The sequence below is a fragment of the Hyaena hyaena genome, unplaced genomic scaffold (assembly GCF_003009895.1).
Source record: "Hyaena hyaena isolate Hyena2069 unplaced genomic scaffold, ASM300989v1 scaffold_479, whole genome shotgun sequence".
In the NCBI taxonomy this organism is placed as follows: Eukaryota; Metazoa; Chordata; class Mammalia; order Carnivora; family Hyaenidae; genus Hyaena; species Hyaena hyaena.
In genome coordinates this window covers 1,388,114-1,413,665 of record NW_024081107.1, presented here as the reverse complement: position 1 = coordinate 1,413,665, position 25,552 = coordinate 1,388,114, and positions in this window count along the sequence as shown.

The window sequence follows — 25,552 nt, the reverse complement described above, 5'->3', positions numbered from 1 at the left end:
TGTGTGGTCACTATAATGGAATCTAGGGATCCACTATATGGAATATGGGGATCATGTTGGCTTGGTAGGAGGGAAACAACAAATTGGGGCCAATATAAGATCCGTGCAAACTGTTGTGTACCTTTCCCAGGCACAGACTTGTGAGGTCAACAATGCTGGAAATGAAAGTCCTAAAAGTCATTTGAAATATGTACTGAGCAATGCCCAGAACATGATTTGGCCCCGCATAACATGTGATGAAGTGAATCATACCTTTTGTAAACAGGATCTGTAGTCCTCAGGAAATATTTCATCTTTGTTGCTCATTTGTTTCTCTCTTTTCCCTTGGGCTTGAGCCATTTTGTCAGTCATTCCTCAAAAGTGATCCTAGGGGAGGAGACAGTTCATGTGTAATCCCTGTAAAGAATAAAAGACAAAAGGGAGAAATTCAGCATAGTTAGAGTGCAAGGTTGAGACTGGATGCTGCTAGAAATGCATGTGGAGGTGACTGCCTATTCATTCCTTGTATTCCCTTTGCACATGTTCTTTGTGTCAAAGAAGACACAAGTGTAAATTCAGAAGTCACCACTCAGGTACCAGTGCTGGCAGTTCTGAAGGAAGACCTTTATTTCATTGTACAGAATTAATGGAGTTAAATATGACCACATTCATTTCTGGTAGGTTAGTTGGCACTTTGGGTTGCAATTTTATCAACATAGAAACATAAGCTTAGCTACATCATTGTAGAACAAGAATCTTGGAGGCAGTGTGGTATGGGGAAGGACAGTACAGATTTTTTTTCACATTGGCATAGATTCAAATTCTTTCTCTGGCATATAGTAACTTTGTGGTCTTAGGCAAGTTTCTTAACCTCTCTATCACATTTTCATTGTCTGCAAACTGGGGATAATAGTGACTGCCTCACAGAGTTTTGGGAAGAGGCAAATGAGAATGTATATAGTCTACTTGGCATTGTTCTTGGCATATATGTGTTCATCATTACCATAAGAGTTTAGATTTCCTATGGGATTGGAGTTGAGACTAGGGGCCAGGAGGTTAGCTTTAAGCCACCCCTGGTTATGGTGGTGGTACTTATAGGGAAAAAGAAAGAAAGGAAGGAGAGAAGGAGAGAAGGAAGGAGGGCGGGAGGGAGGAAGGAAGGAAGAAAGGAAGGAAGGGAGGGAGGGAGGGAGGAAAGGAAGGTGGGAGGGAGGAGCCATAGACTGTTCTCCAATCCTGATTCATCTTTTCAATCTCTATACATGTCTATAAAGGTTAGTTGAGTCTTTTCTTTTTATACCAGCTGATGTTTTAAGCATTTATGACCCCTATTAGCAAAGATGATGGTGGGAATGATTCTTTGGTTCTGTTTGACTTGGGCATGGGTTTGAATTTGCTAGGAAGACACTTCTGCCTTCATTGTTAGGCCAGAGACACATCCTGCAAAGACCACATATATGTTTTTTTCCCTCAGGTTTACAAAGCTCCTTTAAAATGAAAAAAGTTCCCTGAGAAATAAGCAGATGAGGCATCACACTCTCCATTTTATGCACAGGAAAGCTGGTGCTTAGAGAGAATAAAGCAAAGGAAAGTCTCTCGCAGATTGCCTGCCACATCGAAGATGCTGATTTCTTTTGTCATCATTATGCTGAGAAATGGCACAGCCATTTTCCAGGGAACTATAGCTCAAGGACTAACAGGACCCTTGGCTCTTGGTTTATATTCTGCTTACCTCACAACTGCCTTTCCAAATGTCTTAACTTCGGATTGAGAGAACACTTTTTTGAATGGTAGATCACTGAGACACAGGTCCCTTCTGGCAGTCTGGAAGGTTCAAACCCTCCTCAGGGCCTTTGCTTACCCTGGCCCAAGGTGTCTGTGGAAAACAGGATCCCTGGTCCTGGCAAGAGCACTATTGTCTTTATTGTGACCTGATCTATTATCCATGCTGTTTCTGAGTTTGAAATGGCATCAGATATGTGTAAGATTTCTCATCCAATTGCCAGGTGGTTCAGGGACTTACAGACCAATAACTCCTTGGAAGTACCTTTAATATGAGTGTTGTAGTTTGAGTAATCACATAGTCTGATATGAGCTGGAGGTTAACCCAAGTGAATAAATGAGCTGGGTCACTCTGATTTACATGTGTAGAGCAAGACATTGAGGTTTCCCCCGACTAAGAAGACTCTTATTTATTCTCATTGGTTATTCTTTCATCTTCATGGATATATTGGATATAGGATTAAGTGTCCTTCTGCCCACATTGAGAGTTTCATCTGCTGGGGCTCTGGGTGGCTCAGTTGGTTAAGCGTCTGACTTCGGCTCAGGTCATGATCTCATTCATGGTTCATGGGTTCGAGCCCTGCATCAGGTTCTGTTCTGACAGCTAGCTCAGAGCCTGGAGCCTGCTTCAGATTCTGTCTCTCCCTCTCTCTCTGACCCTCCCCTGTTCACACCGTGTGTGTCTTTCTCTCTCAGAAATAAATAAAACATTAAAAAAAAGTTTCATCTGCAAAATAGAAAATATCATGAAGTAGTATAAACCTTAGAAACCTATATTTATTTTGTTTTGAAGACTTCTAAGTACTTCTTTGCACTTGGAGGTCTTTTGCTAAAAGAAAGGGTTACCTAAAAATAGACTTATTCTTGGAAACTGACTTAAAAGTTCTGTCCTGTTTCCTTGTTGCGCGGGTCAGATTTCCACAGCCAGGCAATTTTCCAGACAAGCCTGACTTCACCCTCCTCCTCACTCTGTATTTTCTTTGGCCTTGTTATCTAGATAACTGCTTCTCTTCTCTGCTTCCCCATGGCCTTTGTCCTCTGAATTATCTCAGGGAGAAGCTCTCATTTGGCTGGCAAGCCTTTGAGAATGAGTTGATAAGTAAGAGGGTATAGAACTCTCTACTGGTTTTCATGGAATCTGAAAGGATCCTGGGGGTGGTTCTACCTTAGTTCCAAAAGTCATTATTTCGTTCTTTGGCTTTTGAAAAGTAATGGGACTTTTATTTATTTTCCCTTTGTAACATAAAATGTTCACTTATTTATTCATTAGTCAATACATTGAATATTCATATCTACCTATCAGAGAGAGAGAGAGATAGAGAGACAGACAGATAGAGAGGGACAGAGGGAGAGAAAGAAGGAAGGTAATTTATGCTAGGGTCTAATGACACAGAATTTATTGAGGCTAAATCTCTGTGTTTGAGGAGCTCATTGTCCAGTGTCATAGGACTCAATATACTCTTCATTGCAGGGAGGAACGATATCAAGAAATCTCTTTCCCTTTTTGTAGGTCTTTATCTGTCACTGCCAGATCTCTCCTATCTCAAGGGTCCAAGTCATAGGCAGTCACCAAGACTAAGCTCTTATTGTCCTTTCTTCCATGAAACTGTTCATGGTCACCCCTCATCTGTACCCTCCTCTGAACACATAGAATAGTTTATTTGCCTATCTTTTATTTCTACATGTGTTATATAGTTATTTATGTATATATCAGTAGTCCTAAACTATAATCAGGTTTACATATAATAGGTGTTCAATAAATGTTTGTTGAATGTTGAACAAATGTTTCTACCATTTCTCTAAAAGCTTTCAGCTGAAGTGAGTTTGAATGGCTGCCAGAAAAAGACGCATTAGGTTATTCCAAGGTTAGCGAGATGGAAATCTTGAAAATGACAGTGTCATGCCCCTTTGGGGCTGTGATACCAATCCTGTGCATAAAAATAACAGTGATATGCTGGATCATGATGCTAAGAAGGGGGAAGGCAATGAAATGAAAGTTTTCTCCTTTAATATGTAAAATGGCTTGCCCATCTACCCCAGAGAAAAGAACTGGGTCCATGAGCAGAATCAAATTCCAGTTTACTAAGCAAAAAGATATCGTCCTCTGGTAAACAATTAAGCAAAAAAAACCCTTTTTATTTCATTTCATGGTGGGAAGTTTGCCAAAATGTCCACTTCTGTGGCTTATGAAATATATTAGAGGGGCATTGTTGCAAACTGCATTCTTGTAGTACATTTGGCTCATCATAGAAATTTTAATGATTGTGCTGGAGCATGGGCAAAGGTAAAAGGTATGAAAGATTGAGTTTCATTTATACTGACCACAAGCTATATATTTTCAGTTTTTTTAAACAAGAAAATCCTTAGTATCATTTTATTTTCTGTATGTGTGATTTGCTAGAGGAATACTTGGTCTTGGTCTTGGAGAGAACTGGGTCTCAGCTCTAATCTTTATGTGGAAACTTGGAGGTTTCTAAGAGTCCGTTTACTCATCTGAAAGTGGGGATAATAAAAACTGCATTTTTCTCCACCATTTTGTATATGGATTAGATGAGAAACTATACAAAAAGCATAGAGCACAGCCTGGTATAGAGGGTCCAATAAATATTAGCTATGATTAATGGTGGGAATAAGGAGGATTTAGTCTGTATTAGTTTCTTGGGGCTCCTATAGCAAATTGGCACAGACCAAGTGTCTCAAAACAAAAATTTATATTTTCAAAGTTCAGGAGGCCAGCAATATGAAGTCAAGACATCTTCAGGGTTAGTTCCTTTTCAAGGCTCTGGAATAAAAACCCTCCTGCGCCTCTATCCTAGCTTTTGGTGGCTGTCTACAACCCTTGGTGTTTCTTGGCTTATAGACACATCCCCCCAATTTCTGCCTTGTTTTCACATGAGATTCTCTTCTCTATGTGTTTGTATTCTCTCCTCATCTTATAAAGTCATCAGTCTTTGGATTTAGGGTCTGCTCTAATCCAGTATGTTTCATCTTTCTTACATTCTCCGAGATTCTGTTTCCAAATAAAGTCACATTCTGAGCTTTGGGGTAGACAGGAATTTTGAAGGACACTATTCAACCCACTGCATAATCATAAAAACAAAAGAAGATATGTCATAAAAACAAAATCCCAAACATACCTGACTGGTAAACAGCTCCAATGAGATGGGTCATGGCCAATCTAGGTTTACTTGGAGTAACTATTGGCATTCAGCTTTCCATGAGCTTTATTTTATTGACAAGATCTAGTCCTTATATTTTCTGTCTTTGGGTAGGTCTACAGAACTCTAGAAAAGTAGATAATTTATGAGAAAAATGGTGTTTTCCTGTTTCACCAAGGTTGTGAAGTAGTCTTTGCCTTAGTCATCTCAGTTGGCTTGTGCCATATCTTTGTTCAGCATCACCAGAGAAATGGAAGTTTTGGCTAATTGGAATCTCTGGGTAATGGGAAGTATCCATGCATCTCACTTGTGACCAATTAAGGAAGAATTCTAAGTACAGTGAAATTCATGATACATGGGAATACTGATGAATGTAATATGGTTCTGCTTCAAGTGATTCAGAACAGTATCAGAGTTATGCTTTAGGGTCATAATTTTGAGCAATAGTCATGATTGCAGTGGAAATATGTGGATGATGGTTAATCGAAAATTCCCACTAAATGAATGTTAGACTGGAATTCTTCACTCACAAGTTAATAAAAAAGTGAATTGGGTGGTAATTAGGCTCACCTTTTTTGCTTATATTTCTGTATTTCTGTCCATGTCATGCTTCTATTTTTTAAATTTTTTAATGTTTATTTATTTTTGAGAGACAGAGCATGAGACAAAGGGACAGAGAGGGAGACATAGGATCTGAAACAGGCTCCAGGCTCTGAGCTGTCAGCACAGAGCCCGACATGGGGCTCAAACCCACAAACTGCAAGATCATGACCTGAGCTGAAGTTGGACGCTTTACCGACTGAGCCACCAAGGTGCCCCATATCATGCTTCTTAAACAGGGATTGAGGATGCTGTATCAGAGACCTGGGAGGGTTCTCTTAGTGGCATGACTTCAGGGCCAATACTTCTCTGGGAGTTCTTTCTCTCTTCTCCATGTGATCCCTAAAGATGATCTGCTCATTCCAGAAGGAAAAAACATCATCTTCTACAGAAATGTAAGAATTAATGCTCTTATGCTTATGTAGTATGTGAGATGCTTAGATGCAATGCAATATAGAAATGCAAAACAGTACTCATTGGAATTTCAATTTTTTTTTTTTTTTTACTAGATATTTATTGGCCAAGTCCTGCTGGGACCATTAGAGTTATGGATGTATCATGTTTCAATTTTAAATCTCTGTTTTCAAGTGCTTTTGACATATGGTATATGTTTTCAAGCCAGAGGGGATTTTATCTTAAACAAAATATGGGGGAAAACGATCTAATTGCACAACTTTTACTTAAGGGTACCAAATAAAATAAAAGAAGTTTGTATTTTCATATAGTATTTTGTACCTCTATAATATAAAAATGAGATTGCTAAAAACAAGGTTTTGTTGATTTTTACATTATCACACATTTTTATTAGGATTTGGTACATAAAAGCAAGGGAGGGATTAGTCACAGGAGGAAACAAAGTCAATAGAAATGAGTAGTTTAGAATAATTAATGTCACAGAGATACTATGGTACAGATATCTCAGTGTTGACTCCAAGTATCAGCATCATTTAGTTGCATAGGTTCTTGTTCTGTAGCTTTCCTTATGGCTGTTTTATATCTCTTCATTTTAGCTTCTTATCTTTGAGGATTTTGGCCTAACCTAAATAACCCAGCATAAATCTGGGAAATATTTATTTGAATTTAACCTACCCTATTTAGTTAGAAAATTTTCCTTTAGAGTTGCATAGAAAATAGAAAATAAGTCTGTTAGAACCTAAAGACAGGGTTTCATCTAAAAATGTCTGGCTTTTCCCTACTTTGAAGGGGCTCTTAAATTTGGATACAGGGCTTGTGAGGCAAAGAGGGTTGTAAACCCAGACCAGCTATAATTTGCCTATGTTTCTAATACCTTTGCCCTAAGTAATCCCACAGAGCTGAATTCACACACTCTTCAAGTATAGGACAATTGAGCTCATTAAATTTTAATCATCAACATGCTGCATCTAATTATAATGAATCTTGTTTTAACTCATGACTCATGTATAATAAATGCAATTATTTTGGTTTTCCTTTTTATTATATAAACTGGTTTCCAATGAATGCAGAGTTGTAGACTCCTGTGAAGAAGGAAAATGAGTAATCCTTAATTTTCAAACTATGAACTCATTAGAGCATGTGTGTATGTGTGTGCGCACATGTATATATAAAATTTGTTATTCTATGGAGAAAGGCAACACCTTCATAATTAGACCACTCCCTTGGGCCTTGAGGGTGTCCTAATAAAGAAAATTTCATACATTGATGTGCTTCCCATCTTTTCATTTCTTTGTTCTATCACCCTGTTGTTAATAACACCCTGCAGCAAAAAAATGTTTGTGAAGCTACGAGCTGTCCAGATAAGAGGAAAGGTCATGATCCCCCTCCTGTGTGTTCATCAGCAAACGAACACCAATCTGAAAGTAAGAGGATGCCTGTCAATATGGAGTGGGCAGTCAGCAGCATACCATCAATTGAAGGCAGCAAATGCTCACACAGTTGTACTGAGCTCCAACCTTAACCCAAAATCAATAATCACCAAAGTATTACAATATGAAGTGACTGAATCATAGGGGGTAAGGGCAGGGGGGAAAGGACATATGTGTGAAGCTTTATAAATGCTAAAAGTAAGGAATGTGGGATATTTCTCACCATCTTGGGACTTCTGAGAGGAGTTTGTTATAGATGAGTAAGTGAATAAAATAGAGTTGGAGAGCCTAAGGCATGCACCATTTTATGAATGTACACTGTGGCAGATTTCTTAAATAAATAAACTTTCCTCAATAAAATGGAGAATCTGAAGCCACTTGTGTGATTTCAGGCCCCAAATTTGAGTGCAGTGAATAATATTAATTCAAGTATATTTTATTATCATTGCCTTAGATAATTGCATCAATAGTATATGTGTCATAGGACAAATGTTATTCTTATCATGGGAGAGAAAAAAGACCCTTATAGACCAGATTATTAAAAACAAATGAATGAAAAGTCATAGATTTTTCCAGATTTGTTTAAACTAACTCCCTGTTTTTTTCTTGCCCTGGAGGTCTTTGCTTTGAGGCATTAATTGTGTGAAAAAACACTCCTCTTTCAGGAAGATTTCTGAGATCCAATGGAGATAAGAGAAGGATCTCCTTATCTTCCAAAATACTAACTAAATACTAATGGCCTTCAGGCAACCAGGAATAATCTAATAGAAAAATTGAGTAATATACAATAAAAATGTAAAATTCCAAAGAAAAATTATATAAAACTTGCATGTTTATAGGCTGCTTTTTAGAGGTATTTGCATCACTCCCCTATTTATTAACTTCTTAATAATATTTTCTTGGAGGTAGGAGGAATTATAGCAACAAAGCTATAAAACATATTGTTAGGGTAAATGTATTTGGTAATGATGAAAGTTTTGTCTTGCTCTTTCCTTTTGAAAATGCAAATGAACCTGTGTGGTTCAGTAGATTAAGCATCTTACTTTTGATTTTGGCTCAGGTTATGATCTCATGATTCATGGGATCAAGCCCCATGTTGGGCTCTATGCTGACAATGTGGAGACTGCTTGGGATTCTCTCCTTCCACCTCTCTGCACTTCCCCCACTCACACGCACACACACTCTCTCTCAAAATAAATAAACATTGAAAAAAATAAAAATGCAAACCTTTCTGCCTTTTCTTATAATCCACTTGATTTCATTATTTTCTCTTGTTTGTCTTTATGTATGTATGTATAGAAGTAGATACATAGATAGCATCTTTTTATTTTTTATTTTTTTTATTAAAATGTTTTTTTTAATTTATTTCTAGGAGAGAGAGAGACAGCGTGAGAAGGGGAGGGTCAGAGAGAGAGGGAGTCACAGACTGAAACAGGCTCCAGGCTCTGAGCTGGCAGTCAGCACAGAGCCCGACGCGGGGCTCGAACCCACGAACCGCGAGATCATGACCTAAGCGAAAGTCGGACGCTTAACCGACTAAGCCACCCAGGCGCCCCAGATAGCATCTTTTTATTTATGTATGTAGGTATGTATAGTATGTGTGTATCTATCCATTTATATATATGCATGTGTGTATCTGTGTATGTATCTGAGTATATATACATACATCTATCCATGTATATATGAATATATGTTTATGCATCTACGTATCTATTTATGTATCTATGCATTTATATATCTATGTATCAATTTATCTATTTCTTATTCTATTTACTTGTGCTGCTCACAGCCCAGGAAGTTCAGCACTGGGGACTTCCCTGCCAGCCATCTTATAAAGAAAATCCTAAGCTCTTGTTCCTTCCAACCTGTGCCCTTAGATTAAAATCTAAGAACATTGGAAAAAAAATTAATCTTTCTAATGTTATACATTTCTGGCAGATAGTTTTGGTTGGCCTGAAAAAATAGAATGGAGAGGAAGTTGTTTGCTTTTTTCGATGTTTTGATGTATCTGACCATTCATAGAATTTAGTCAGTTGATAGGAGATCACACTTAAAATTTCTTTCAATTATTACTTCTCTTACAATTCAAGACATCTTGCACTTCCTGTGGTGACCTTCCTTCCCCATATAGGCATACACAAATGAACACACATGCATGGATAGCAAAGCTACCTCTAAAGTGCCTTCATCAAAATCATACTGATGGAATAAGGAATCTACCTGCTGGAAATGGCTGTTCTGATTTTTCTCCTGAATTTCCAAAAGAAATTCAGAGGAAGAACTGATGATTAATTGTAAAGATCATGATTTGCAATGAAGGTGAATGTTAGGTAGGGGACATGTGGGGGTAGGGAGTGAAGAGCTACCAAACTAAAACACCTACAGAGAAGCAGGCCAGAAAGTGCGTGGGGACCTTTCTGGTTTGCTGGATAGTACTCTTTGAAGTGTATGTGCTGCATTGATGTGTGGGTACCTGGAGTCCAGCTGGAATACCAAATCCATTCTTCTTCTCTCTCTGATAACACAGTAGACCTATTGTAGAGGCAGGTAAAAATCATTGCAGCTTTCATATTGTTAACTGGAGTATTAGAGATTTTGCTACAACTTACAAATAAATAAAAATACAATTAAGAACATTGGGTACAATTAAATACTCAAGCTTTAGGGTTAATAAATTTGAAAACACATTACTATAAGAAAATAGTGACAGCCTTACTTTTGTTGTATAGTAAGTAGGTTTTCTTTATACTATAAAGAAGTTTCTTAGCCTCTACTTATGATCAAGAGTCTCAAGTGTGGTGGCAATCTACCTGGTGAATCAGCAAAAGGGATCTGCAGCTTCCTGGGACACACTTGTGAGCACCCGTGAGGCTGCAAGAGTGAAGGGTGCTGCGGACAGAGTTCTCTCTTTCGATTAACAACTGCTTAAGCAGCCATCTGGAGAAAGCTTTTCCAGAAAAATTCAGGTCAACCTATACCAGGTCAACTTCTGTGCTTTGAAGAATAAGAATACAGCATTCCCATTCAGCACATAATACAGTGCTCTTCACACAGAAATAAATCAATAAATGCTGTTGACTGGTGACTGACTTTACTTAATGTCTACCTTTATGTGTCTCAAACTGCTTTGACAGTATTCATTCACTGTTTGTTTGTTCGTTTGTTTTGACAAATCCATTGTAAAGTGCAAAATCCTTCACACACCCTCATAATTAAGTAAATGAGACAGAGTCAGGAGACTAAGTTCTTTCTACATTTCCCTTGTTACTGGCATTAGCCAGTCGTATCACTTTGAGGGACCAGAGTTTTTTTCCCTGTGAAATAATGTATTTGAGCCTAGGAGCTTTGAAAGTTGAAGTTTCTCCTAGCCCTCAGATAAAACCCTGGAATCTGATGTCAGTATTACCATTACAAAAAAGCAACTACATCCTTCTGCAATGTTCTATCATCATCATCAAATTCAGCATTGACTACTAAATATAGTGTTTTACATACATGGTCTCATTTAATCCTTAGACTAAGCATGTGAGGTAGATGCTATTATTATCTCCACTTTATAGATGAGGAAATAGGCAGAGAGAAGCTAAAGAACTTGCCCAAGGTCACACAGCTGTGAAAGGGCCATTAGTTATTGCATGTACAGTTAGATTGCAAGATCTTTTGAAAGTTATTTCCTCTTTTTTAAAATGCTTTTCTACAGCCCTACCAAATACACACGTGCGCGCGCACACACACACACACACACACAGACGTATACATGCATGTACATGCACATACACACACCATACCACACCCACCTTGCCCATGGGAAATCCTTTATACATTTCAAGCACTTGAACCAATAAAACCCTGAAACTAAAATGAAATCCAATTTACTGACTTTAAGGAATGGCAAATTCAATCAGCCTCATATTATTTTGAGGTACAACCCACACAAAATTTTTCTTATTTTCCCCCAAATTGTCCCAATTTACATAAGTGATGAGGTCCCAAATTGCCTAAGTGACTGTAAATATATAAATGACAAGGTTGATTTTCATAGGTGACAGGTGGAATCAGTATCATTCCTTTATTGTCACACCTCACATTTTCCTAAATTACTGAACCAGAAGAAAATGAGAACATAAATTATTCTCTGAAGGGAATCTCATCTGAGTTGATGTTTTACTTTGTTGGAGTCTCTGATAAGTATTGATTCATGGATTGGTGGACTGTTTTTAATTTGAGCCTATACCAGACTTGTTAGGACATACTTCTTAATTAAACTTTTGAGGGAGAAAGAGATTATTTTTGAATTAATATTAATTATCAGCAAAAAAATTCTTGGAAGGAAGGGTTTTTTTTTGGGTGGGATTCCAATGTGAATTTATGTGTTACTTTCCCCATACTACTTCTCTATTAAAAATATAAGCAAAAGGATCCCAGTTTGCTTTTATTTTTTGCTTTTATTTACTAACCCCAAAGACCATCTCAGTTGCCTTTTTATGCACGTTTACATGAAGGCTGAGTCTTCTGGCCTCACCTGTTCAGATCAGTGTTCACTGTGGGATCACTGGTGTGTATAGATTTGACCCTCCCTTACCTCTTTTCCTTAACATAAACCTTAGAAAATGAAAATCAGAATAACACTGGAAAGGCTATTCAGTCTGTCAGTAATTATGCAAAACTAAAAAATCATGAAAAACTAAAACTTCAGCTTTCTCACTGCTTGAGGAAATTAGACTCCAACATGCTGCAGGCCAAATTGTTATAAATACTGATTTTTTTTTTTAAGGGAACAAAGAAATTTGGATAATCAGCAATCTCCTGGATGCCAAGAACTATACCTTGAAGCAAAGAAGAGATTGAAGAAAATAAGCAGTAAGAGTCCTAAGATCAGTTCTCCCTCACAGATATAATATATGTCATCATGGCCAATGAGGTCAGGTCTCTTTCTACCACCTTCTCAAATGGGGAATAGGAGGTAAAGGGCTTGAGGGAGGCCTAAGGAACAGAACATGCTTTTCTGAGCCCTGTTCAATTGCCAGAGCCCTATTTTTTCCCTACCCTTTTAAGTATAATACATTTTTAAATTCTGCTTGGAATGTCTTACCTGGCACAGATGACATTTGAAAAATTGCCCCATCAGCAAGTCAGAAAGCTTATTACCTTGTTAATTAGGGTCACTGCTCACTAATAATTTAGCCAATAACATGGTATTTTTTAACAAGGCATTTACTACATTTCTTATTTCTTTTGGCTAAAGATGTTATAAATACAGTGAAATATATTAATTTATGAAGCTTTTATCTGATACAAATGCATTTGCTGTAGTATCAAATTTATTTCAAGTCTTCATTTTTGTAATTCTATTACTGTTGTGTTTTTGTAACTCTAAGATACAAGTTTTTCCTGTCCCAAGTAGCTTTGTAACAATATCCATCTTATAAGACTATTTTAAGAATTAAAGAAGATAATATAAAAGAAATTAACCCAAATACATATAAGAGTTTAACAATGGTGTTAAGACAATTGGATAGTCATCTGGAGAAAAATTAAGTTAAATTTTATTCCTGTCTCACTTAAACTTACATAAATTTCAAATAGTTTAAATACTTAATTATATATGTATTTATTATTATATTAATTATATTTTATACATTAATATGTACATATACATATATATGTGTGGGTGTGCATTTCTTATCATTTGAAAATCCTATGATCAGTAAGATAGAGACCAATAACCCAAAATAAAAATGAGCAAAGCATATGAACAGATAATTCACAGGAGAGGAAATAGAAATTGCTTCTAACATGTCCAACCTTGTTCTTAAAGAGAAAATTGCAAATTAAAATATAAAAGAGAATTACAGGTTAAAACTATAATGAGTTAATAATTTTGTAATGCTACAATTGTATGGTTATTAATTGTTCACATTGTGCATTGTATGTTTGATAGATGAGCTATATAGATATATGATATGATTTACGTAGATATGTAGAGATACATATGATATAGGGTCCTATAAATAATATGCTTACAAACAATTGATTGCTACTATTTAGAAATAAAATACAACCCATGCAAACTCAAACCTTAGAATCTTGTCAAAGAGAAATCCAAGGATTTTGACTCAGTGCAGAAATTATAATATTAAATCTTTCACTAAAAATGTCCCTAAAAGTCTGCAGAGATGCTTTATATTTTGTGCAGTTTAATGGGGAGCCAGGAAGCTAGAAATACTTTGAAGTCACTTTGTCCTCTTTATAAAGTCATCCTACTTTATGTGTTTTGTAAGTACTTGGTTCAGGTCGGTTCAAAAATACCAGAAGCAACATGTTCTACCTGAATTCCAGTTTTTCCCACCAAATTGTGTTTGTATCAAGGGCTTGTTTTGGGGCATGTTGCTGGCACTCCTCATCTCTTTATTTTCTAAAGGTCCATAAGGGACCAGATGGAGTGATGGTTATTAGCCTGCCTGCCTGTAACCCTGGAGAAGACTCCAAGTCTTCTGCATTGTTCACTCTTGAGGATAGTATCTGTTATGGAGCAGGGAGGCTGCAATTACCAGTGAAAGACCCTGGAGTGGAAATGCTAGAGGCTCTGGCAGCAAGTTGGAAGCCAGTGCTGCCATCTGTATGGCAGTCTCTGGACATCAACTCCACTCCTGTCTACATGGTCGTAAAGACTTATCTAACTCATCCTGTCTGCTATCCTCTCCCCTCCTGCTTGTCCATGGGATCCTGTCTAGGAACAAAAGCTTCACCCTTATCCCATATTCTCCCAAATTTCTTATCTGTGTACCTGAATATTAATTGTTTCTCAAGACTGAGGCTTTTAAATATATAATATCAAAAATCCGCTTTGCTGTGTCATCCCTCGCTTGAGGCAATGCACTGCAACTGTCTGATGGGCAAAAAGATAAAGGGGGATCATTTTTAAAAATATTTCTGTTAATATTAGGCATTTCTTCATGCTCTAAAGCCCTGAATTTCTTGTCTTATTCTCCTTACTTGCTTTCTAAGAAAAACATCATCTGTCAAAAGAGATTCATAAAATGATCTTATTTTCGACATTATTATTTACTAGAAGGCTATGGAACAGCAGAAGCTTTATTTAAGTGTTTTCTAAGCTTTTGTGTGTATCATCCATCTCTTCTCCCTGGTCATTCCTCATCTCAAAGCCAAACTATGGTCTTTGGAGACAAATAAAGCGGGCACTAAATCCTGATTTTGCAAAAGAAATAAGACTTCATGTTTACTTTCAATATCTGTAAAATGGGGATAACTATATTTATTTAGTAGATTTATGATTAGGAGTTAATAAATTATATTTATACTGCTTAGCACAGTGTAGGTGATAAGTACCTTTTCACTTCAGTTTTCTTGACTATCTTGTTCTATTTCCAAATATGTATCTATTGCTCAAATATTATAATTAATAATAACAAAAATTAAAATATAATCAAAGATAATACCCCACATCTCATAATCATTTTGTTGTTTTCATTTTCAAGTTTCATTTATGCTTATCCCTGAAGGATCTCTATAGTCTTTAGTGGAAAAGGTACACTCTTTGAAAGTACTTTCATATTAAAACAATTCAGTATTCTTTCAGAGTGGATAAAAGAACATTCTCTTTTTTCGTTTAAATGTCTTGAGATCTGAGGATTGGGGTGGAGGATGTTAAGTTGAAGTGAGCAGAGGGAGAAGAGGAAAAAAGATGAGATGAGGTGATGGGGATAAAAGGAAGAGAATTTTGAGGATAAAGGCATGAAGGCTATGGGTTTTCTTGCAAAATAGAACTGATGAAGCATCTTCTCCAGGATAACTTTCTCCTTTTCTTACCCTCTGTGCTAAGATAAAATTTCTTTTCAGATTATGATTATGGATTAATTTATGACTTTCCTTAATTGTCTGAGCAATGCAGGGTTAATGTCCTAGTAAGGACAAGTTCTCTTTTACTTTATGACAGCAATCACTTAATGAAAATTAGGCTATTACTTTTTATCTCTGTCTCCTTGGCAAAGTATGATACCATGGAACACTTCTGAAAATTTTCCTCCCCTTGCGCTGTGTTAGGGAATAGATCTCTATTTGGCTTTGACACTTTGAATATTTCTTGATAGTTGATAACAGGACTGAACTACAGAAAAGTCATCTGATAAATCAGTTGGAGGAGTCTATCTTCCCAGGACTATGAAGGTTCTTTGTTGAGTGAACATTAATTCTAGGAGAAACTATCACTAAGGAAATTCAGTACCTGAAGAGACCCAAGGGGAATGGCATCCCTTCTGTTTCCCAAAGCATTGAATTAGGGCTGGAAGGAACATAGTATTTCCAAAAAATGTGAACCCATAGATGCACCTAGGGTTGGTTTTTGGCTCTTCCAAGTACTAGTTGTGTGAGTTAGAACAAACACTTAATTAGTTTAAGCCTCAGTTTCTCATCTGTAGAATGAGGAGAAGCATACCTACATTGATAGATTCTGTCACTAGTGATTAAGTAATTTTACAAATAATCACTAGATTCTACTCCATATCATTTTATTCCATATAATTTTACTAGTTTTTCAGGAGGTGTCTTAGTTGGGCTTGCAAAAAGCAGATACTGAGACAAGGATTTGCATGGAAGTGATTTTAAAAAAATGCTTCCAGAAGAAACCTATAACATAGTTGTGGAAATGCCATAGGAGTAGGGACCAAGCAATGTGTAGTTTCAGGCCAAGTCTCACAGAGGGTAGTTTCAGCCTGATTCCACAGGGGAACCTGGAGTGTAAGTCATCCCCTAGTATTTTTTCCAACTTATGGCAAAGGGAGCTTGACTTCTATACTCCAGTACCAGTCAGTCAGTAGGTAAAAGCTGTCCTATGGATGAAGGGTGAATATATACTCCAGACCCTTTCAGCTCCTTGTCTGTGAAGGCAAAGTGGCTCCATTTACTTAAGGTTATTTCTCTGAAAAGGGTTGCAAACATGGACTATCCAAAACAGAAGCATACAGAAAGCAGAGAAGGAAACCCAGAGACTGAAAGGAGATCCCATTGTCCCTGCAGGGGATACAGTGATGACCAAAATAAATGTGATTTCTGATTTAACAAATTTTATACTCTTAATTGAGAATACAGATAGGTAAACAGGCAATGCAGTGCTGTGAGTGCTATTATAGAAGAAGATCAATGTGCTATGGGAGCACAAAAGAGGGGCACTGGGAAAGGATGAAGGAAGTTTCCCCAAAGGAATCAATGTAAACTTTGTCTACTTAATGAGTATGACCTGCCCAGACAGAATGGGTATGACAGGTCTTCCAAGAAGCAGGACTGCGTACGTGTAATTCAGAGACAAGAGACTATGGCATATTTGAGGGTTGAAAGAAATTCCGTCTCAGCTGGCATGTACAGTGAAGTTGGGAAAGTAGAGGTTTTGAGCCCTGATGCTGTGGCAGCAAGCAGGTCTCTGCTAGGACAGATTTTAGGAACTGTGTCAGAATTAGAAGAGTTATTGCAAGCAATATGCTTGGTATCTGGTAAATACTCTACAAAGCAACTAATATTAGAAGTAATAGTTCATGGTACAAGTAATATTTTTAGGAGTATTGCTACTACTACAATCTTTACTATTATTACTCCCTTACAACTATTACTATTAACTTGGGACTAAAATAAAGGGTTGGCTATGTTAGACTGTTTATTGTCTGTTGCTCAATTCAGTCTGTGAGTTCCATAAGGATAGGGACTGTGTATTTTTTCAACAGCATTTGTTAAGTGAAAAAAACAAATATTTTTGAGCTTCCTACCATACACCAAAGAGTACCTTAGGTAATGTTAGGCGAGAAGGTGGTGTCCAAAGATGAACAAAGCATAGTCTTCATTCTCAGGGACATCTTCATTTGATGAAGATGATTATTCAATGAACGCATTTAGTAGCATGAATTAAACCTTTGCTATGTTCTGGGTATGCAATTATAAACAAGTCACAGGAATATGAGAATCCTGTTCTCCTCTAACATTATGGTCCTCAACTCAGTGGACACAGTTCCATCCCATAAGCAGCATTTGAAAATTTGTGGGTATGTTTTGGCTTGTTAAAATTTTGGTAGATGCTGTAGGCATTGGGTGGGCTACACTGAGTGAGAGAAGTTAGTCCTACAGTGTGCAGGGCAGGTCTACAGAATGAAGAATTGTTTTGTTTTCTTTTGTTTTTACTTTTTTAAAAAGTTTATTTTGACTGAGAGAAAGAGATCGTGAGCTTGAGTGGGGGAAGGGCAGAGAGAGAGAGAGAGGGAGAGAGAGAATCCCAGGCAAGCTTCGTGCTGCTAGCATAGATCCTAATGTGGGGCTTGAACCCAGGAACCCAAAGATCATGACCTGAGCTGAAGTCAAGAGTTGGACACTTAACCAACTGAGCCATCCAGGTGCCCTGAAGAGGGTTTTTTTTTTTTTTATCTTACATGACTTTCAAGCATCTTTAAGGGCATACATGTAGATGAAAAAAAGCTAGAACCCAGCTCATTTAAAAATTTTTTTTTTAATGTTTATCATTTATTTTTGAGAGAGAGACAGAGTGAGAGCAGGAGAGGGGCAGAGAGAGATGGAGACACACGATCTGAAGCAGGCTCCAGGCTCTGAGCTATCAGCACGGAGCCCGATGCTGGCCTCGAACCCATGAACTGATCATGACCTGAACCATAGTCAGACACTTAACTGACTGAGCCACTCAGGTGCCCTGCAAGCTCTTTTATACAGAAAACTGAATTTTTTTTTTAATAAGATTTTATGATACATCATTTTTTATTGTGGTGAAAATGCACAACATAAAATTTGCCATCTTAATCATTTCTAACTGTACAGTTTGATAGTGTTTTATATTGACATCATTGTGCAGTAGATCTCTAGAACTTTTTTAACTTGCAAAACCAAAACTCTATAACCATTAAACAACTACTCTATACTTTCCCTTCCCCCAGCCTCTGGCAACCACCATTTTACTTTCTTTTTCTATAAATTTGATTAATCTAGATAGTATGTATAAGTGGAACCATATGCATTTATATTTTTGTAATACCTTATTTCACTGGGCATAATATCCTCAATGATTATGCATGTTATAGCATGTATCATAATTTCCTTCTTCTTTAAGGCTGAATAATATTCCATTGTATGCATACACTACAGTTTATCCATTCATTACTTGAAGGATTCTTGGATTGCTTCCATCTCTTGGCTATTGTGAATATTCAGTGCTACTCTGAACATGGGTGTGCAAATATCTCTTTGAGATCTTTCTTTCAATTATTTTAGATACATGTCCAGAAGTAGAATTACTGGATCATATGCTAATTCTATTTTGAATTTGGTACTTACTTATTTTTCTTCCCAGAATACAGTTGTAAATCTAGGAAAGATTGCATTTCATTTTGTTTGTAATTTTGCCAAAAGTTGTTCACCATTTAAGGAAAATCATGTTGCCAGTGGAAATGTTGCCCATGGAATTGAGTCACCAGTTCAACACACTTGGATTAGTTTGTATTTGCTATCACATTCACCGCAATTCTATGTATAGTACAAACTTCAGACTGTTCGATTGTGTCTTCTAGTGCAGCTGTGCACAAGCATTTATGCATTAATATGTTATTCTGTTACAAATTATTTTCCTTTTATTTCTCCTTTATATTATACTATGCTTATAGCATTATATTGATTTTTGGAAATATATGTGTGGTAGGTTATACAATCTGTGAAGTTTGTTTTTAGTTTAGTGATGTGAAGCTATAAAATATTATTTTAAAAAGAAGTCACTGGCTCTGCTTGGCTTAAATGTTCTAAACTTTTAAAATAAACTATTTTATGTGAAAGCACTTATTACACAGAAGCGTAAAACAACAAAAGCTTAAAATTGCTCTAGCTTTGTAGTTCAGGTTAGCTGGAAGCTGTCAGGTATTTCTTATATGCAGGTAAAACACCAGGCATGGTGGGAATAATTAAGATCTAGTCTCTTAGAAGGTTTGATGTTTATAATACTGTTGTCTACAATCACTGTATTGTGCATTAGGACTCCAGGACTTGCTTATCTACTAGTTGCAAGTTTGTACCCTTAGACATCCTTTTTATTCCTCTATCCCCTAGCCCTGGGTAACCCATTTTACTCTTTGTTTTTAAGAATTTGGCAATAGAGGGGCACCTGGGTGGCTCAGTCGGTGAAGCGTCCGTCTTCGGCTCAGGTCATGATCTGACAGTTCGTGGGTTCGAGCCCCATGCCGGGCTCTATGGTGACAGTTAGCTCAGAGCCTGGAGCCTGTTTCAGATTCCGTGTCTCCCTCTCTCTCTGACCCTCCTCTGCTCATGCTGTCTCTCTCTCTCTCTCAGAAATAAATTAAAAACATTAAAAATAAAGAATTTGGCAATAGAAGTGCTAGTAATGGCATAATGGCGATCACATTGCAATATGTACATGTATCACATCAGCATGTTGTACATCTTAAACTTACACAATCTTATATGTCAAATATATTTAAATAAAAAATAATAAATTTAAAAAACAGGGCATTTATGTACCTGCTTTAAGTAAATTCTTTTTCTAAGCATCTTGGGTTTTTATAGCTCATCCAAATGGCTGAAAATGATGAATTTCCCTTGGTTTTATCCTTTCAAGCATCTGTCAGCATATTTTTTCTTGGTTCCTCTCTTGATGGCTAAATCACCATTGAACTTTAAGATGGAGTATTCACCATTTTGGAAAATCACATTATGAAGGCTCCTTATCATATTCAGAGATTTAATGCAATGTGTCTGTATCAGTCTGCATCAATAGCACTGCATTCCTGGTGACTCTCCTTGTAGGTGTGAGCTCCTGATGACTTCATTAGGTGTCCTAGTATAGTCATCCTACACCATTCATGTATTGAAATGTGTACTATTTTATTGCAAATTACTTCCCTTTTATTTATTTTTTTAATGTTTTTATTTTTTACTCTTTATTTTTGTGAGCAGGGAAGGGGCAGAGAGAGAGTGAGACACAGAATCTGAAGCAGGCTTCAGGCTCTGAGCTGTCAGCACAGTGCTTAACACGGGGCGGGCTCGAACCCATGAACCATGTGATCATGACCTGAGCTCAAGTTGGATGCTTAACTCAGTGAGCCATGTAGGCACCCCTCCTTTTATTTCTTTTTATATTAAAGCTAGGGCACTTTATTGATTTAAAAAAAATACATATATAGACAGGTTACATTAGCCATTAATTTCATTTCAGCCTAGTGAAAGATGGTGCTAGAAAATATTTGTCATAAAATAGAGATTTGGACCTGGGAGGTTTGAGAAACACAGGCCTCATAAACAAATAATTATACTGATAATTAATCAATTACTCTATGACAAACATTATACAGGAAAGGCACAGAGTGGCCTCAGCCTAAGTCCAGTTAGGGATTTATGACGTGTTCTCTGAAATAGCTATTTCAGTCAGTACTTGGGTTGGCCACTGCCATATGAGTGGCACAATATCAAAAGAAAATCCTCACGGTTGCAGAGTGCATGTAAGGAAAGAGTGTGACATCCATTTGGAGGACTAGGTAGGGGTCTGGCTGTAGCATTTGAGATGACAGGGCCTAGATAATGTGGCACTGTGGTATGTGCAAGACTATGAAACATGACTCTTGGGATTGTGATCTACATGAGGAAAGAAGACACCATGCCCTCAGGAAGACTTCATTTATTTATTCATTTAGCAAATATTTATTAATGCCTTCTTGTGCCAAGTACTTTTGGAGATACTACAGGGAATAAAACAGGCAAGTATCCCTTATTGTTTCTTCCCTACTAGATCGTAACTATGAGCTGAAATAGGCTATTTTTTTTTATTATTTTAGAGAGAGAGAGAGAAAGAGCACACACATCCATGAGAGGGGAGGGGGCAGAGGGAGAGAGAGAATCTTAAGCAGGCTCTATGCTCAACATGGAGTACAAGGCAGGGCTTGATCCCATGACCCTGGGATTGTGACCTAAGCCAAAATGAAGAATTGAGTGGTCAACTGACTGAGCCCCCCAGGTGCCCCTTAAATAGACTTTTGGAGGGACTAGCAGTGGAGCAAGCTCAATTGCAATCAGGAGCCATGCAGATAGCATAAAGAAGTGTCCTTGTGTGTGAACATAGGACACTAAAATGGGGTGGGGCCTGTGAAGAACTGGAATGTATGTGCCCTATCTAAAGTCACTTACAATATTTTTTTAAAACCTTTTAAAAGAAAACACCATGCCAGTTAAACAAAACTCATTTACTTAGTTCTTAGACTATGTATCTGCAACCTCTGTAATAAAGGATATGGAATCAGATTCATATGGATTTAAGTTCTGGCTATTTTACTTATTAGATACGCAAATTTTGGCATGTTATTTAACTCCTTTGATTCTGTTTCTTCGTCAATATCTTGAATGGTGATAGTATCCCTCTCAAAGCATTAATGCGAACTATATAAAGTGCCTATTACATAGTTGGTGTTCAAATACTGTCTTCCTCTGTGCCTTCCACAATGTCAAGCATAGAATTAATCATATAGTAGTTTTCATAACTGCTGAAGCAGAGTGTTCTATACAAGAGCTAGAGAGTAAATATTTGGTTGAGAAAACATCCCAGTCATAAGTGATAGGAGTATTGAGATGGAAATCTGAGTAGGCTAGAGGTGACCAGGGAGGCCTCACAGAGGTCTGGGGTGGGCTCTAAGACTGTGCAGGCTTCAGATGAGGATCTGGGAAGGAAATGGTGAAACAGTATGAATGAAGACTAAGTGAGTAAGGAAGAGATCATCTTGGTTTGTTTCATGGGCAATTTTCTGAAAACATTGTCACTGCTTGTGTGTAGTGTTTGATTAAACCAATGAAGAGAAAAATCATTGTCTTTAGCCTGAGGGCCAAGCACACTCTCCCCTTGGGTATTCAATTATCAGACCTTTGTGTGGTCCTAATCACTGCTCCCTAGCTCACTCTTGCTCTCTTGCTCTCTCTCCTACCTAACCATGTGTGTGTGTGTGTGTGTGTGTGTGATATTTGTCTATGAGCATGGAGGCTATTTCCTTAAGTTGCATTTGATGAAGTTGGCATATTCCAGGCTTGCTGGTATAAGGATGTAGTTGGTAGAATAATGAGTCATTATTATTGAATACCTCTGTAATTAATCTAGGAAAATCATGTACTGATGTACCATAATACTGAGCGGAGTGAATAGTGAGAGTCTCCTGAAAGAAGACAGACTTCTTTCAAAGCATTTTTAAAATGCAGATTTTCCCTGCTCAGGTCTGCATTCCTCATTTTTCATAGGTCTGCTTCTTCACCTTAGCTAAGAACAGTGTTCTCTTTTTCACTCCAACAAGAAAATAGATTATTTGGTTTTGTTAGACAAAGAGATAATTGTAAATATATATCAGTGTGTATCTGTGTATATATATTTTTATAGTTTACATATTTGTATGTATGTATATGTAAACACATGTGTGTGTATGTGTGTGTGCACATGTGTGTATCTTTGTGTGTGTATTGATTGAGCTTGGAACTTCTATGATCTAATTTTATGAAAGACACTTGGCTAAATGGCAGCTTAATCAGACTTGCTCCCAATGACAGGTGTGGACTGTGTTTCCTATAAAGAGTAAAGTGGAAAACAAACATAATTTTTAGATAATTCAAAATATTTAATGCAGTCATCATAAGTAGGTACACATACATGTATCTATTTGTGCATATATGTATATATATGCAAATGAAATTAATTTTAAAATGAATAAAATATTCCTGCATGATTTTCCTAATAATAATATTGCAGGTTTAAAATGTGTCAGGCACAGTTGTAAACTTTTTAACATGTTTTATTTAATCCTCATACTAGTTTGGTGCCACTATTTAGCTCATATTATAGGCAAAGTAACAGAAACAGGAAAATTAGCAAAGTTAGAGGGTGACTTGAGTTTGGCTTCAGAACTATAATTTTAGTTCAATCCTCTAGTTTTATAAAAAGAAACTTGGCTAAATGAGACTGGAATTGTACTGCTACTCAATGAAGTGTATGTACTGTATATGCCTACAAAAATTGGAACTGAGGGGCATCTGGGTGGCTCAGTTGGTTAAGCGTCCGGCTTTGGCTCAGGTCATAATCTCACAGTTTGTGGCTTCGAGCCCCACGTCGGGCTCTGTGCTGAAAGCTAGCCCAGAGCCTGGAGCCTGTCTTCGGATTCTGTGTCTCCCTCTCTTTCTGTCTCTCTCCTGCTCATGCTGTCTCTCTCTTTCTCAAAAATAAATAAAAAACATTAAAAAATTAAAAAAAAATTGGAGCTGAGAGCTAAGGCAGCTTTGGTTGTCAATTCAAGTGCTTGAATATATTTTTCTTAAATAATTGGGACATGAAGGCAGAGGTTAACAAACAAACATTTTCTAAAATTTCTTAAGCTGCTTTTCAAAAGTCTTATTAAAAATTCATTTAAAGTTTTCAAAAAGAGCAATAACCTGAGCAAGAAAAAAAAATCTATGGGTTATTACTAAAAACTGAAAAATATTATAAAACAAAAATTCATATATAATATTGAAAAAATGTGTAGTACCTAGCTATTTAAGAATGATTTTGAATAAAATGGAGTAGAAATAGTTAAGGATTTTTTTGGAGGCATAAAATGAGTAATATACTCTGAAAACAGTGTGGCTAACTTATCCTGAAAAGTTTCACATGAAACTTGAAAAGCTTAATTATGTAAATTGAATTGTGTTTTTGTTACAGACAAAACTGGGTCAAAAAATGGCTTGCCATTTGAGATATTTCCAATACATATACTTTTAAGCTTTTATGCTCCAAATAACATAAGGCTAATTTCTATATTTTATTGATACTTCCCTTTACATTTAAGACAATTTACATGAAATAATATTAGAACAGATACTGTTTGGGCTGAATTTTCAAGAAGGAGTTTTTAAAAGTTGTCATTGTGTCCCATGAAACAAAAGCCTTGCCATAAAGAATCAAATTGCAGTTAATAATAATGCAATAATATTGCAAATAATAATTCTTCCCCAGTGGAAGAATTAAATAGACATAATATATTTGTGTCATTGCTTACATTTAATCTAAAATTTTTTTTTCAGAATTAGCATAGGAACTTGACACATGATTTATGATCCAAATATTCATCATACTTGTTGGATTCTGTGACACCATTCATAGTATCTGTCATTCACAGATATCAGTGATAACTCAAAGAAGAATTCCATTGTGGAAAATCAGACTTAAAATTAAGAGCATTAAAAAATAGATCTAATATAAAACTAAATATATTGTTATGTGTTAAATTGTATAATAGCAAATCTTGTAGGTCATGAAAAACATGAAAATACAAACTAAAAGAATGTAAACACAAATGTCTAGAAGTATTTTCCTTTGACACTGGAAGTGCATTTTGCTAATTCCTAGAAAATATTTTCTCAGTCCACTGATGATTTGTGCTTATGCCTCTTACCTCATGCAAAGTCTGTTGACATCAGAAAAGTCTGGATGTTCTGTTTCTACTTCTTGCTTGGGCTCCAGAGTAGTCCATCTCCTCTTGCAGGAATAGCCTGAAGCCAGAATTGTCTTCAAGTTTCTCTTCTTAAATCATGAAAAGCATTTTTTGATTCTTCACATTTCTACACATACTTTCAAACATTGGATAAACACGGACAGTGAAAATGTTTACTCCCTCTAAACAGAACATAAACTGTAATTGCCAGAAAGTAGATTTCCCACAAATCAAAACCACACCGAGATACTACCTCCTGCCAGTCAGAGTGGCTAAAATGAACAAATCAGGAGACTCTAGATGCAGGAGAGGATATGGAGAAACGGGCACCCTCCTACAGTGTTGGTGGGAATGCAAACTGGTGCAGCCCCTCTGGAAAACAGTGTGGAGGTTCCTCAAAAAATTAGCAATAGAACTCCCCTATGACCCAGCAATAGCACTGCTAGGAATCTACCCAAAGGAGTGCTGATGCATAGGAGCACATGTACCCCAATGTCCATAGCAGCACTTTCAACAATAGCCAAATCATGGAAAGAGCCTAAGTGTCCATCAACTGACGAATGGGTCAAGAAGATGTGGTTTATCTATACGATGGAATACTACATGGCAATGAGAAACAATGAAATCTGGCCATTTGTAGCAACGTGGATGGAATTCAGGGGTGTTATGCTGAGTGAAATAA